The sequence below is a fragment of the Nothoprocta perdicaria genome, unplaced genomic scaffold (genome assembly GCF_003342845.1).
Source record: "Nothoprocta perdicaria isolate Ctin4 unplaced genomic scaffold, notPer1 scaffold_190, whole genome shotgun sequence".
Lineage (NCBI taxonomy): Eukaryota > Metazoa > Chordata > Aves > Tinamiformes > Tinamidae > Nothoprocta > Nothoprocta perdicaria.
Genome location: NW_020455094.1, coordinates 557,865 through 573,330, shown reverse-complemented (window position 1 = coordinate 573,330; position 15,466 = coordinate 557,865). Strand labels below are relative to the sequence as shown.

At 44.2% G+C, this 15,466-nt stretch overlaps 1 protein-coding gene across 1 annotated transcript in view; it reads right to left on the bottom strand.

Moving 5' to 3' along the window:
* Nucleotides 1-9,611, bottom strand: part of CALD1 (caldesmon 1) — a 179,233-nt gene extending 169,622 nt beyond the window's left edge. Inside the window, exon 1 of the mRNA XM_026037108.1 lies at nucleotides 9,562-9,611. The gene's annotated coding sequence lies outside the window, so the exon portion shown is untranslated. The remainder of the gene's footprint in view (nucleotides 1-9,561) is intronic.
* Nucleotides 9,612-15,466: the final 5,855 nt, after the last annotated feature.

The following is a 15,466-nucleotide window of genomic DNA, read 5'->3' as shown; positions in this document are numbered from 1 at the left end:
ACAAGACTGTACAAACCCCAATTACTTAGGGAGGGAGGAAGGGTCGCTCTGAATCCTGTATCATTTACACCACCTCTTAAGAAAGGAAAGGTAAAGAAAAACAAAACAGTCGCACACCCTACATTTGGCCTCAAGAGGACTGAAGACAGTAGATATGGAAGAAATAAGCAGTTAATTTAACCACACATTAATACTTATTGCACTCAATTTGCTTGTTATTCACAGGCTTTTTCCAGAGGTTTGAGAAACTGTTCAAGAAGCTGACATAATGCAAAGTTTCTCACAATCCAGCTCCTAGGTGGAGAAACTTAAAGGAGACGAGATATCCAGCAATTTTGGTCTCCAAATTGGCTCCCCAAAACTTTCAACAGCCAGAAAACAGAAGCATTCATGTGTTACTACCCCATTATCGAGCTGTTTTCAGTTTTCACAACCTGACAGTGCTTTTTTTGGCTGAATTAGAGTTCCTGTAGGGCTTCAGCAGGCAGCTGAAGTCTTAAAAAGCAGAGCTTCACAACAATGGTCAAATGGTGCCTTCTTGGAAGTACTGCAGTCCAGAGATGAAAAGCAACACCATGTCAGAGCAGACTCTGCTTTACACTCTCCTTTCCTTTAGAGAGCCTGAGCCTTCAGATGAAGCGGAGGGAGCCAGATTCACACATAGCAGAAAATAAATAAATAAATAAAAAGACTCAATTAAAAAAAAAAAAAAACAATAAAACAACCAGGTATCAGAGGTATCAGAGATACTGTAAGCTGCTAAGAAAGCTTTATTTCCTTTAAGAGTAGAAACAGTGGCAATGCCCTGTATCAGGAGGCTGGTAATGAGATGCCAAAACACTTGCAGGCTGCCAGGCCTGCAATGTTCAGTCTGGTCTGGTAGGGATAAATCTGCTGCCATCCCATAGCTGGTCACGTATCAGAAACTCTGCTTTCTTGACATGGACAAAAACTCATGTTGCCAGTTCCCCTTGCGGAAATTGCAGATAGTTTGTAATGTAAAAAGAAGCTGAACCACCTCTCTGACACCAGTTTTGCTCCTTCCAGATGGGGCGTAGCAATGCTTTGGACAAGCAAAGGTCAAGCTTCCAATTCAGCTCTTGGTCCTGTGGCCAGCTGTAACAGTTGAAGGGCAGATGCCCATTTCAACTATGCCAGCTTAAGATATTGGCTTCAAAACATGAGTAACTGGACAATGTCCAGTGATGTCTGTGACCTGGAAGATCAGACTGAGCAGTCAACATATCTGGCCACCACAAGCTGAGACTTTACATCAGAACCTCAGAGGGGTAATGGACCTGTCTAAGCCCTAAATCTCACCATATACCAGAAACATACTATTTCTAAGGTACTCAATATAACACAAATAATAAAAATTTGAGAAAAGTCTGCAGCTTGGAGAGAATTCCATGTAGCTCCACTGCTGGAATCACTTAGCTGCCTTTCTCCTCGTGAAATAAAAATGCAACCAGGCTGACTATTTTATCCCCACAATCTCAATGGCTGAGAGAGCACTGATCCCTAAACAAAATAAACTGCAAAGCAAGAATGTAAACACAACTCTGCTCCGATGACTTAGCATCTTAGCGGTGTCTGCACAGGGCTTCGCTACAGAACCTGAGGTGGTGGCAGGAAGATCTCCAAAGGGTGCAGGTACCAGGGAGCCCTTGTGCAGCCCCCTCCAAAGCAGGAGGCAGACACTTCTCAAAGGGGGAATATGCACACGCTGATCCTTTCCTGCCCCCGGATCTCATCCCTATTGACACGATCCAAGGAAGGAAGCTGCCTGCACTCCTGTGCTTCCATCACCGTCTCTGTAAAACTAGCATTCATTACTGCTTTTGTTGAAGTTAGTGTTTTCTATACCCAGAGGTGAGATTTCATCCATTAATCCTTGCCTTTAGCTCATATAAATCCACCAATAGATACAGTAGAGAGAGAGGCACTACATATATTTACACCAGCAGAGGAAATGTCTTTTTCTTGTTTGGGTTTTATGAGGGGGGAGGAGAGGAAATAGACTAATGTGTCTGGTCTAGGGGGGAAGGGGGCTAAAGAGTAAAATAAACTGTGGTTTACGTGGATCTAAATAAAGGAACAAAAAAACCAAAAACTATTGAATGAGCTTTTAGTAACGCACAGTGGAGAAGCCTGCAAGTGAACTGCAGGCAAACGGTGATGCTTTTCCTCTTCATTGTCAGGAACCATCACTCCTGGCTCACATGCTGCGTCCAGTGAATAAGCCATTTACTATTGTGGTCGCAGTGAATGAAGCTCAGACCTTTCCCATATATGGCAGGGCCTTTTAATCACCAGGGAACAAATGAGCAATGGAATTTTACTGGCTTTCTGGTTTCGCAGTGCCCTCTCTTGTATGAAATAGCATTTTCCCAAAACATGCTCCTTATTGGTGTGTTTTGACCCAATTTCCTGCCACTCTCATCCTTTAGGGGATGTAGAGAAATCAAAAGGGGCCAGTTTCTGACAGCAAGCAGCCCACTGTGAATTGTAGCTCAAGGAAATCAAGGACATTTGCACCAAGATAATTAAGATCACACATCAGATACATATACATATAAATATTTTAACACTACAGTTTATATTAGTTTAACGTCACTATAAAGCTGCAAAAAGTGAGATCAGATCCATGCCAGCTTATGGAAGAAGTTTAAAACTTCTTCCCAGTTTTCACCAGCACAGTGACAGCAAAATGCAGAGTTGTTGGTTACTGAGGACAGTGGGAGGGAAATTCTCAGCTGGGCTGCTTTTGTTCGTGTAATGTATGTTAGCCACAGAAATGCTTGGCTCGCTATCACCCGGATTGCCTAAACATTCTTATTCATATTTACAGCAATTAAAATGCTCCACTTCAGTCTTTATAATCCAGGCTTGTTTGAAGTGGCAAAGCAACAGCTGGGGCTTATCGGACATCTAAGCGAACCCCCTCATTTTCCTAGCAGGGGTGGGGCTCTCCGAGCGGCTCCGGAGCCAGATGCGCAGCCGGCTCCCTCCTCACCACCCTCTGGATCCATGGGTACAGTTCCTGCCCTTGGCCTGGCGATGCAGGGGCTGAGCTCTGCTGAGCAATGCAGTTCTTCCAGGGATGTCCAACTACATCCTCCTGTCTCACCCAGCTCATTCCCACTTCCATATGTTGCACCCAAGTGCTACGAAATTTTTTGCCACATCTACAACCTTTGACTAAGATGGGAAGAGGCCACAATTCTCTCCTAGTTCAATGTTTTTTGAAATCGCTGAGAGAAAGGAGGTTACCACAGATTATTTTAGGGCAAACAGAAGATGCAGGCAGAGAGATCTTGCAGCTCATTCCAGAAGACTGTAAAGAAATTTTTCATGGTGTGGCTGCTTGTATTAGAAAGTGATGATCGAGATTACCAAGCAAGCACTACCAGGTTCTCTGAAACGGCAAGGAATCTGCAGAGCTCCTGCCTTTGCTTCTGGGGTGAAAAAGAGATTTTACCAGGGTGAATACAGCGACTTTTAGAAAGAAAGAAAAAAAAAATCAGGGATGAGAAGAGGACCATTTCACCATCAGAGCCCTTGCCGTCAAAGAAAAGAATGAAGTGGGGAAAAGGGTAGTAACATGCCCTGTGGCAATCTCAGAAAGACAAGGGGAACATCAAAGCCTTGCAAATAAGAAACAAACAAGGGCCTGATCACACACTCCTTCACATGGGCACAGTCCCTTTGAAGCTGATTGCAATCCGCCTGGAAGGAGGCTGCGGAGCTGAACCTTGACTTCCAAGGGAGCATCAGCGCTGCCCTTCAAACCAAGCAAGGGCTCATCCAGCCCAGCAGCTTCCCCCGAGCCAGGAGCAGTTGCTTCAGAAAGGGATATACCAAAAACTGCCAGCAAATCTCTGAATCTTTACTTAAAGAGCTGTCATGGGTTTAGTTTCCCTTAGTGGTCTGATGAATCATGAACGCTAAGCACTCCCTACCCCCAAATTATTTAATTTTTAAAAAGTACATGCAGTGATTTCCATGTCCTGTAGATCTCCACATTTGGGAGGGTCAGTGCATAGGAAAGGGAGTGCAGGTATGCACACACATACATGTAAGTGCATGTTTATCTGTAATTAAATTGTTTTTCTGCATTTGGCAGCACACTCCGGCTTCTTCCTATTTTGGGGCCTAAAGGGTTACTCTCCGGAATAGATCCAAGAGTGGAGCATTTACGACAAAACTTTATCTCCACATATCTATTTATAAACTTTCTATGAGCTAAATTCCAAAGATTTTTTTTCCCATTTAAGGACATAAACCAGAAAATGTACAAATGGGTGGGTTCCACATTGCTTCACACCCTCCACTGCAAGTCTCAAGGGAAACGCTCATTATTTGTATTCTGTACACACAAGAGGGTGTGAAACGTGTAAGGACATTTCCACTGCCTGAAATCGTTCCCTTTTTCCCTGTTGCAGCCCATCCTGGCCTCAAAGTGTTCCAATTTCAAATGTTATTGTGTCAACACAAAACTGGACAAGCAGATAAGGTTGAACATCTTGTCAGAACCAGTCCTCTTCCAGACTTACGACAGTACTTCATAGCTTCAAGTAAAATCTATCTTCTTCATCAAGAGCCCTGATTTTTGGCATATATATGACAATTTTAGAGAAGATCATCTCAGCTGAAGCAAGTGCAAACCCTACCTGCATGTATCAGTGCTTTTTCTTTTTTTCTATTTTTTTCTTTTTTGTAAATCAGTGCAGTTAAAACTGCAATTCATCCAAGAAATTTCAGTGAAACATTTCTGCTCAATGTCAATACTGAATTTGTTCCACTTTGCAATTTATTAACAGGTCTCCTGGGTTACTATGCTTATAACCTAGAAAACAGTTCAATTTTAGTCTAATGTAAAAATTTGCAAACAAGCAAAAAAAAAAAAAAAAAAAAAAAAAACCCTGATATATTATTACCGCGAGAACAGTGAAAAATAAGGTTTAAGCCAGTGCTTAAACTTGATGTTTCTGGATAATGCTTTATAAACACAAATGAATTAAGGCTCAGTAGTCCCATGGGCTAAACACAAAATGGCACAAATTACTCTCTACTTAGAAATACAGAAACAGACACAAAGACATTAAGTGAATCACCAGGTACTTATGACCACAGGAAAAAAAAAGAAAAAAGAAAAACAAAAAAAAAATAAAAGAAAAAATGACAGCAGCACTTTAAGATTCGTCCTTCTTTTTCCTTTCTCTCTTCCTTCTGCTTCCTCAGTGATTTGCTACTGCTAATCAGCAGAGAGATTCCTGGCTTCAACGCAAAGTGCCACTGACACCATCGGCCAACCAGGATTTTCTGGTCAGGAGATCTCCCTATGCCTGGGTGGAAGGGAAAAAGCAGATTCCAGGAGGATGGAGGGATGCCAGCTGCAGGAGGAGGGAGGGATGCCAGCAGCTGGCGTTGGCGATGCCTGGCCAGAAGTGGAGGAGGAAGAAGAGGAGGAGGAGGATACCTGGCTGAGATGCCCTTCCCAGCGCGGGAAGCAGGGCCATGCAGCTGGGCACCACTGCAGCTGCATTCCCAGCCGCATGACAGGACACTAGAGCAGGAGTCGGGAGGCTGGAGAGTTGAAGAAGTCCAGAGGCTGCATTCCTTGTGTCCAGCGAGGGATGTGCTGGGATGTGTGGTCGGGCCTGCGCTACTGGTATCTGTCCAGCCGCCCTGCTGCCAGCCCCACACCACTTATCAGCACTAAGCACAGTTCCAAGGAAAAAGCACTTGAAAAGAAGCACTTCTTTACGCAGGATGCAAACCACACAAACGCAGGATGCAAACCACACAGCTAACATGCTATGGCTAGCAGCTAATTGACAGTGTTGCATGCCCTAACCTTATGGGTTAATCAAATCCCTTTCCAAGAAAAGGAGCAATCTCGGGGTGGAGAGGAGATCTCTGTGAGCGTCCCCAGTGAGCTCTGGCCAGCTGAACTATAGCAACGCTTTAGGAAAGGCAAAAAGAAATTGCTGTATACTTCAAGTTTCATATGACCTCAGTATTTCATCCAGAAAGGTCAAATCTAATCTGATCTTCAAATGCCTTTGAGTCAAATTTCAGCTTCAGCCAAATCCTTTACAAACCGTTTGTAAGTATGCAATAGCTACAGCTTCTTGCAAAGCACCAGCACTAAAGAGTATGTGACAGCAAATTAGATAGGTGACTTATTTCCAGTACAGTTATGCCTAAATATCTGTTTTCACCAGATGACTGGGAAAAGGAAAGGCTTTAAAGTATCCAGGAGGTATGAAGTAAACCAGCAAACCTGACTTTGCACATGAGCGTTAGTGAAGGACAGAGCTCTAGTAAGGAAGCAGCTTTCTTGTTACAAGCTGCCAGGGGGGAGTTACTAAGAGGAGACAGTTTTTGAAGAATGAAAATCTGCTTTGAAGATAGATTCCCACTCATTGCACTCACAGGCCTGTCTGCCCCAGGCTTTATATACCTGGAGCTGAATCCTGCAAACTCTCCCTATACAAAGCTATCCGCAAAGGCAAGGAAGAGTGCACAGGGTAGTACATTCTGCCCTGTTACCTTTTTTGGTGCTTTCTCTGACACCCAGGAGAGTCCAGACAAACACTGCAGATGGAGAGCTAATAGAGCTTGACCTTCTCTTTCTTATGCATATATGGTTTCCTGTCCCTCTTTGTTTGCATGCAGTCATCAAATGTACTAGGTGGGGCTCTTATTTAGAAGTTAACACAAATCCACTTTAATACATATTGCAACCCAGGCAACCAACAGCATAGGTTTTATGGAAGGAACTACTAATAAAGCAGGGTGCTTTAAACATCTTATTTGCCCTCTGGAAGGGAAGTCTTGCAGGCTTCACTTTTCTGCAATGGCAGATCCTCTTGGGAAGGAAGAACTCTGCAGGACAAGGGGCATCTTTAAGGCTTCATGAGAGCAGGGAGGTTTTGCATGTGACAGAGCACCAGTCCCATAAGAAGAGGTGAACCAGTGCCAGTGTTTGCCCAAGAAAAGGAGGTGACCGCTTGCTCCCAGCCATACAAGCCACTCAAAGCCAGCAGCTCCACAGCCACATCTCCAGAGCATCCGGAGATGCTCTGACATGCAGCAGTCGGAGCGAGTTCTGGTGTTTGCCCAGCAGCCTTCAGCTCCCAGCATCAACAAACATGCAGAAGCAGTGGCCAGTCAGCCCTGCTTGCCCAGGTGACTTAACTTGGTGCTCTCCAAACCCACCGCTGCGCTGCTGCACCAGGCTGAGCAACCCCAGCTGCACCACGGGAATGGGAAACTTGATGGGCTCCTGGGCAGGCTCTTGGCAGAGTCTCCCTCTGTCCATTCCTTCATAGGGGAATTTCAGGGGCAATTCAGCAATGCAGGGGTGCTCCCCGGCCCCATAGGGGTCTGAGTGGCAGCCGGCCAGCAAGCCTCTATGTCACATGTGGCCTGGCCCTGCAAGTGACACCTGGTGGAACTGGAACTGGAAACCCTCGGTCTTCATCCATTTTAATTCTCCCTCTAGTGCCAGCCAAAGGGACTTAGGGCTGCCCTCCTTTTCACTTTCAAATCAATTAGCTTTCAGTATCACTACTACACTGTTCATCACAGCTGGGCAAGAAATAAAATTACAAGGGAAGTTACCCCTTAGGCCACTCAGTGTCAAAATGCTTCTATGGGAGCATGACTTAACAGTTGCAGAAACTTTCTTATTCTCTTAATACGTGCTTGCATCGCCCATGGTCCAAGTGCATTCACACTATGCTAAAGTGCATTCAGGCTGCTTACATCAGATCCGTTATTCATTAATGATGGGATTGATTTCACCAAGGCTAATCCTGTGAATGAGGGCCGAGGAACTGATCCGGGCTCACTGCAGGCTGCAACCAATGGGAGTCTTCAGGAGACACAAATGGTGTCAAGCTCCCTTTCCTGCTCACAGGCAACCTGACCGGTGCTTCTCCCCCACCATCAGGATGGTCAGAATATGAGACACGTTATTAACATGCACAGGTTTGATTGACCTGTCTCATCAGAGCAGTTCACAAGGCCAGGCAGGCCTCTACCTTCCCTCCAATATACTGAGAATAGACTTGCCCCATTCTGCCTTTATGCCATGTTAATTAAGCAAGTGGACCAGTGGACTTCCCTGAAGGACCATGCCATTGTAATGCATGCCAAGATATAAGTCCATCTGGTTGTCTTTGGTGTATATAGCTGTAGGAATCCACACTGTCTCTCAATTGCAAGAGAAAATGGTAAGAAACTTGTTTACAGATGCATATGCTCACAGAGCAACCTACTGCTGTGTATCATGAGAGAGGAGGGGAAAAAAAAGGGATGCAGGATCTCAGACCTCCTTGACACCAAATCATACAAGCACAGACATTCACACTTTGGTATCTAAAGCAGACAAATTATAATAAAGACCTTTTTCACAAAAGAAACACTCTGCTTCTTTATTTTCTTTGAGCTGCTGCCAAGGAGGGAATGCATTATTTTAACAAGTTGTTCTCCTATATGCCTTTTAGCAATAGAAACCTTCTCTGAGGGGCAAAACTGCCAGAAAAGGACTGCACGCTGGCAATAAATATCCCACAAAAAAGTAATTTTACAGAGTTATCCTGCCTTCTCTTCCAAGCAATGAGTGAAATAAGACATACGAGAGTAATCACCCACATAGCTGCTGGTTGGGTCAGTGCGTGTTCGTTTCCTGAGTCTCTGCCTGCCTCTCTTGACACAGACATCGATCTACAGCAAACTCCATCCCTCCCTCCGTGCTCCCAGCTCCTTCCCGGTGAAATTTCCCGCTGCAAAGAATATCCCGCTACCGGCAACCAGCCTTGCACAATGCTTTCTAACTGCCGGAGCATGTCAAAGGATCTGGAAATAAAAGCTCGCTCCTTTCCGGAGCTGCAGCCTGGCTGACACACACACAGCCCAATACTTTTAAAGAGTTCCAGTCCCACCCAAGTTCATCTTCCACCCCTCTCTTAAGAGGAAAGACAACTTCACAAGAAACATGCTGGCAATAAATACGCTGCTGCGCAAGCCGAAGGCTGAAAACAAAAACGGATGCCGTCTATTGTCAACAAAACTTCTATGAAAGGCTGCCATGACGGGCATCTGCTGCAGCGAGTAGCGTTCACCAGAGCTTTGCTGTATCTGGATCAGTTGCACCAAGAGCCCAGGTCTCAGGTTGCAAAATAAAAATGCCATTCACCAGCCATCGCCACGTCAAAAAACTTTTGATTGTTTAAAAAAAAAAAAAAAAAAAAAAAGACATAGAGGTTATAGTTCTGCTGAAATAAAAGATTTTGGAAGCAGGACCTGGGCGGGCGCTGCCCCGTGCCCCGAGTTGCATCCCCCCCACCCTCGCTGCAGGAGCCTTGTGGTCCCCACCAAACATCTGCCCGGAGGGCGAGAGGAGATGGGGAGGGGGAAAAAGAGCATCCGACGTTCCCGGACGGTTCCCAGCGCTGCTGGATTGCGCACACTGCTCAACGCCCGTCCGCGGCGCCCACACGGGCCGCTTAGACCCCTGGCAGGCACGCGCGCATCCCGAGCCCTTACCTCCGCGGCGGCAGGGATCGCAGCTTTTATGGGAAGGAAAGGAGCAGCGGGCAGGAGCGCGGCAGCAGCCTCGCGCGCAGCCCTACTCAATAAAGCTGCAGCCTCGCCGTGGCCCCTCCCTAAAGTCAATGCTAAGTGAATACATATCCCTTATGTTTACCATTGGCAGGCAGCGGTATGCATTGTCCTCAATTTATTCTCATAGGCAGCCAATGAGTACGCGCAAGCCAAGGTGGGCTCAGCCTGCCTGCAGAGATGCCTGTCATTCCCTAGGCATGCTCAGGAAGCCACTCATCAGAAAACCAAGACCTAAAAAGCTCCGAAAATTCATGCAAGCTGCCAAAACTGTCTTGCTACATGCCCTTTTTTGGTTATCCTTAGCAGGGCCTCTGAAAGTAAATCCTCTGTCAGGAACAATCATAAGAAATGTTAATCTTGGAGAAAGAGGCTGTCTTGTTGAACACAAATGGAGCTTAAAAAAAAAGAAAAAGAAAAAAAAGGAAATACCCTGAATGGAAAGGGACACAGTAAACATATTTAGTTTTTGCACCAGTTTAAAAAAAAAATCAAATAATTTCACCACCGCTAAAGTTCATTGTGCCTTTTCTTAAACGAGCACCACATGTACAAGGGAACACAGAAATGCTCTGCTGTGCAAGCTTGATTCCGCAGAAAATAGACACCAGTAGGAAAGGCACATGAAAGATGAGTTGGCAGGCTTTACAGCCCATTTCCATTTCAAATAGCGCAACCAGAAGTTACATATAGAATATCCGTGTTCTGAGAAACAGCATTATAAGGGATTCAAAACTTTTACAAGGATCTGTTGCAAGCTGCAGGAGTCAGCCTAACAAGACAGCATCTAGGTGTACAGCTATGTATATATATATTAAAGCAGGTTCATTCACTATGAAGATAGCTATACATATTCTGCATCATCTGGGCAATGCTTTTCACAGACCATCATTAACACGGATAAAGTCAGCTTAGATTAATTTTTATCCCAATACACTTTTTTCTTTTTTGCTTATTTCTCACAGAATATCAAAACAAACCTGCAGATTGATCACACCGTGATATTGATAAATTCTGCAGGTAGTGGAAAACAATGAAAGAATAAATGCAGATGGATGCTGAAAAGAAAGGAGCTCCATAAACTATATAAGAAAGCACAGCAAGAAATAAAAAAAGGTATTCCTCAGGAAAACACTGCTGTTCATAGATCCTAACATGAACGTGCAGCAGCCAGGAGGCAAAGCTGAAAAAGAACTGCTGACTACCCAGTGAGGACAGGATTCCAGACCGGGAGATATTCTGCAGATTCTTATTTGACAATAATATAGACAAAGTCAGTTAGAGGGGAAATATGTTTTAGATGATTTTGCAGCTGAATGGGCTAAACTATTTTAATGCCTTTCTGAGCCTTTTTCTCTCTAGTTATCGGGCCCCATGGGTGTAGTCACATGCATAATGCAAAAAGGATTCAATACACAGTAAAATAATCTTTAGAACTTGACATAAATTAAACCAAAGGCCAAATTGTGCAGATTTACACTAAACAATAACGTTTTTTTCTACTGTCATTTTAAATTTCACTACTTGATTTGATGCAGGAAAAAATGGTGTTCACTTTTGGAATTACACTTTTTTTTTCTTTATTTTAACAATCCTTTGGAATCTTTTTTTTCCTAATATCAGAAATCTCTTGTGACGTTATTGTGATGACTTCACAATGTGATGACTTCGTTATTGTGATGAATCTAAAATATAGAGCATATATATAACTTTGCTAGTGAGATTTACTAGGCAAGGGAGAATAAAAAGCTTTATCCTCTCTTATTCCATTAACTACAGAAATTATCGATGCACCGGCTTGTGCACCAATAGCCAAATGAAGTAGGTGAACTTATTAGGAGGAAATGACAAATCCTTATTGATTCTACAATCTCCCAGATACTTAGAATGCAAAATATTAAAGAATACCATCAAAGGAATAAACAGCATTAAAAGATGCTTATGATCCAAGCAAGAAACTGAACACTGCAAGTAACCAAGGGCTCTCCTTCCAACATGGTCACCGAATTTTGGCAATCTCAGGGCCCCCTGCGTTGAGAACTGAGCAGTTATGTTTCACCTGAGGCTGAAATAAATTACCTTTTTTTCAAAGAGATTTAACACAAGCTGTGGTGCTCTGCTGGCAAAGCATTCCAACCTGTGTGTTCTAGGTCATTTTTCCAGGGGATTTTTGCAGAAAACATCAATTTCATTTTGATGAAATTGTGCCATGAAAAGTAAAGCTTGCATCCATCTAGATGTGCTAATTTGTGTTTACAGGAAACTTTAAGTTCCAAAACTTAAAAGTACAAAACCAGTGAAATGGCATTGATTCCATAGTTATTCTGACATTAAAAAAAAAAAACTATTAATAATGTTGAATTATATTTCAAGCAGATGCCTCATTGCACAGTGCGACTAGAACCAATCTATAAGAGGCTAAAGTAAATACATTGTTAGGCTATACCAATGTCTACAATAGTGGGAAATTAGGGAACTATCATGGCAGACTGTGCCTTGTCACTACGGTGGTTGTTCTTGCCCTTACCTCTGGCTTGGCTGACAGCCCTCGACAGTCATGATGTGAAGAGAGACCCTCTTCACAGTGCAGTGCACAACTGGAAACATACTGGCCTGAATCACATATCTTCTGATTGCAAGATGTAAGGCAGAAAAAAACAAATCTCATGCAAAAATGAAATCCCAGAACCAAGCACAATTTAATACTGATACCTTATCACACACAGTGAGGGCCCTGCGAGGGCTCAGGGCTAAGCTTTTCTGCTTGGTAAGGCAAGATAAGGCGGGGACTGCCCAGAATAAGAGCCGAAGTGACTGTATGTGCGGGGCTGTTGCAGCAGCCTCGGAGGCCTCTGCATGCAGATACTCCTCAGCAGAATCATTAGAAATACCTGGAAATCTCTGTCGAGACTGCGGCTCTCTAAGGTTTATCAATTTTTCCTACACAATTTACAATCTAAAGCTGAGGTAAGTCTGTGGTCTAGGAAGTACACTATAAATCATCCCTTGGGAGACAGGTCTGGTTGCTGCACACAGCCACTCTACAAAATCTGCATTTTGGCATTGTGGAGCCTTCAGGACTCTGCAGGCAGCAGTGGCCAAAGGGGATGATTGGATTATTGCTGTTCCAGCCATCTTAGCTCCTTCTCCCCAAAGCCAGCTGCAAGGCAGAACAGTGCTCCCTGTCTGAGAGGAAGATCTAAAGTATTTGGAGAAAACTTTTTTTTTTTTTTTTTTTTAATATATATTATTGAGCTTCCTGTTTTCTTTTTTTTTTTTCCTTTATTCAACTTGGCAGATATGGCCGTTACTGAGTAGTGCTGAGTCACAGACCACCTCTGCCACTACAGCATCTTCAGCATTTAAGATTCCCAAAGCAGAGGGGAAATACCTTCCCCACATCTGCACGTTCCCGCCATCTGACAGACCCACTGGGCACCAAATGTCACGGGGAAAGACAACATTTGTCTGGTCTGTATTCCAAACCTCAGGCCATTACTTTACATCTCCAAAATCCATCTTTTTAGTAGCAGCTAAAGAGGAGTCAAATAGTTCTACTGCCCATTTCTGTCTTTAGAGGGGAGCTTCCACAGCTGGAAGAACTGCCCTTGCTTATTTTGTGAGACTAAAGCTCTGCTTAGGAGAGACATAGTCCTGAGGTCTGTGCTGGAAATGCCCAACCATGTTCCCTAACGCAGAGGCAGAAACAAAGTGGGATGTTTCCACCAGCACCATGTGAATGAAGATGTGTCTGTCACTCATGGGCAAGAAAGACGTCTTTATTTCCCATCCTGACACCACTAACAAAGGTGTGACACATTGGCATGCCGACGTGGGTCACGGTTATAAACTGTTATAATCCCATTACACGGTTAGGGTCAGTATCCATTGAATCCAGCAGCAATGACGATGGCAAAACACGGCTTTGGCTCCAACAAACACCCTCAGATGTGACAGGGCAGCACTTTCATCTCCCTGCTTGGTGCCCCTTTGCATCCCTCCTGCTGCAGCTACGCACTGCAAAGGCTGAAAGGAGCACAGTTTTCTGCTCTCTGAGCAGGACTGGGGAGGGAAGGGAGCTTTTCTGCCTTTAAGAGCAAAACCTATCCCCAGAAAGGTACATGGCTGCACTTGGCAGGGGCAGGACTGCTGGTGAGCTAAGGAAGACACTAAAAGGCTGCATCTTGGGAAGGGCAGTAGGTCCCTCTTTCTTGGCAACATTAAACCAGGCTCACCTGCTCCTCACCCTATATTAGAACATCCATCATGGGGGTGAGTCCACGCACCCCCTGAAATACAGGAGGGACCTGAGCCATCCATCACGTCCAGCTGTCCACAAGTATAAAGTGCTCATTAAAACAGGAGATAATGGTCAAGGTGGTTCAGTGCAGGGCAACTCTTGTGAGGTTATGAGATGTCCAGTCTAAAAAACTTTGCAGCGCAGGTTCCCCCTGATCCTGGCAGACATACTCTAAATAAAGCTATGGCTATGCTGTTTCCACAGCTCATCTGAGATCAGCCTCACTTTATATACAGAGGATAGAGCGCAGATGGTGGTATGCACAGCTGCATGCATCTGACATGAAGGTGAGTAAGCAGAGATTTGCGAGTGAGCCACCCAGCTGGCAGGTCCGTCTGGGGAAATGCACGAGGGAGAAGCCCACACACCGTGAGCAGATTTGGTCATCCCCACGATTACCTCCTGGGCATAGACAAGCTGTTTCTGACAGACAGGCAGAGGTAAGATTTTAGGAAAATTTTACACTAGCTGTTTCAGGCAGCATCTTTTGGCCTTGAACAGCACTATCCATAGGGCTTCAAAGTCACAAGTCCATTCAAAGAGGGTGTAAAAGATACCACAAGAGAGAGCTGTCTGGGAAATACAAGCACCTCTTCAAGCTTAGGCATGCATACAGAACGTAAATCAGCCAGAAATAAGAAGCCAATGCTATTTAGACACAGTAACAAGAACTAGTATATAGATTCTAAGCAAAATGTGCATCTTGTTTAAGACTTTACACAAGTCTTCCTTAGGACTCCTGTATACCTAGCAGAAAAGCTGAACCTCTCCAAGGGACTGTTCACATCATCAACACTAGCAGGTCCAGAAAACATCCACTGACAAACAGAAAGTCCAAAGCACCAAACCCCTTCTGAAAGGCCACCAAAGGCCCATGGCATCAAGGACGGTGCTCTCTTCCCTTCCCAAAAGACACTAAGTATGTTCTGGATACTAACAAAAAGCAATAAAAGAAAACACACTTTTCAGGCATAGCAATCAAGAACAGCATTTACAGTCCTGGTCAAATTAACCAAACAAGGAATGAAGGGTGGTAGTAGCTTCAGCTTTCATAAATATGTAGGGTGAAGAGACCCTAAGTATGCGAAGCGAAGTCCGGTCCCAGTACCCTGACAATAGGAATCAATCCAAATTTTCCATGAGCGCTCCTTCGCCTTGGATGTAAGAAATGAAAAGACAAGTGTATAATTAGATATCACTCTCTTGCACTTTGATGTGGAGTGTCTGTTCACGTCTGCCAAAACTAGAATTTTTATTTTTCTTGGTTTATTTGGCTATATATACGTCAAGGCATATTTGTCAATTAAAAAATAGTCAAAGAAGGAACTCAAATCCTGTGGAAACAAATATTTTTATCCAAAATACTAAGAAAAAATAATCATGGATACAGTGACTTCACCTTAATAAAAACATTGTAATGGCACAAATTCCAAAGGAAAACAACATACCTACACATTTCGAGTAGGAAACTAAGCCTAGCTGCAAGTACACAGTGCCCCCCAAAGAACAGAGACCTCACAGCACCTTCGC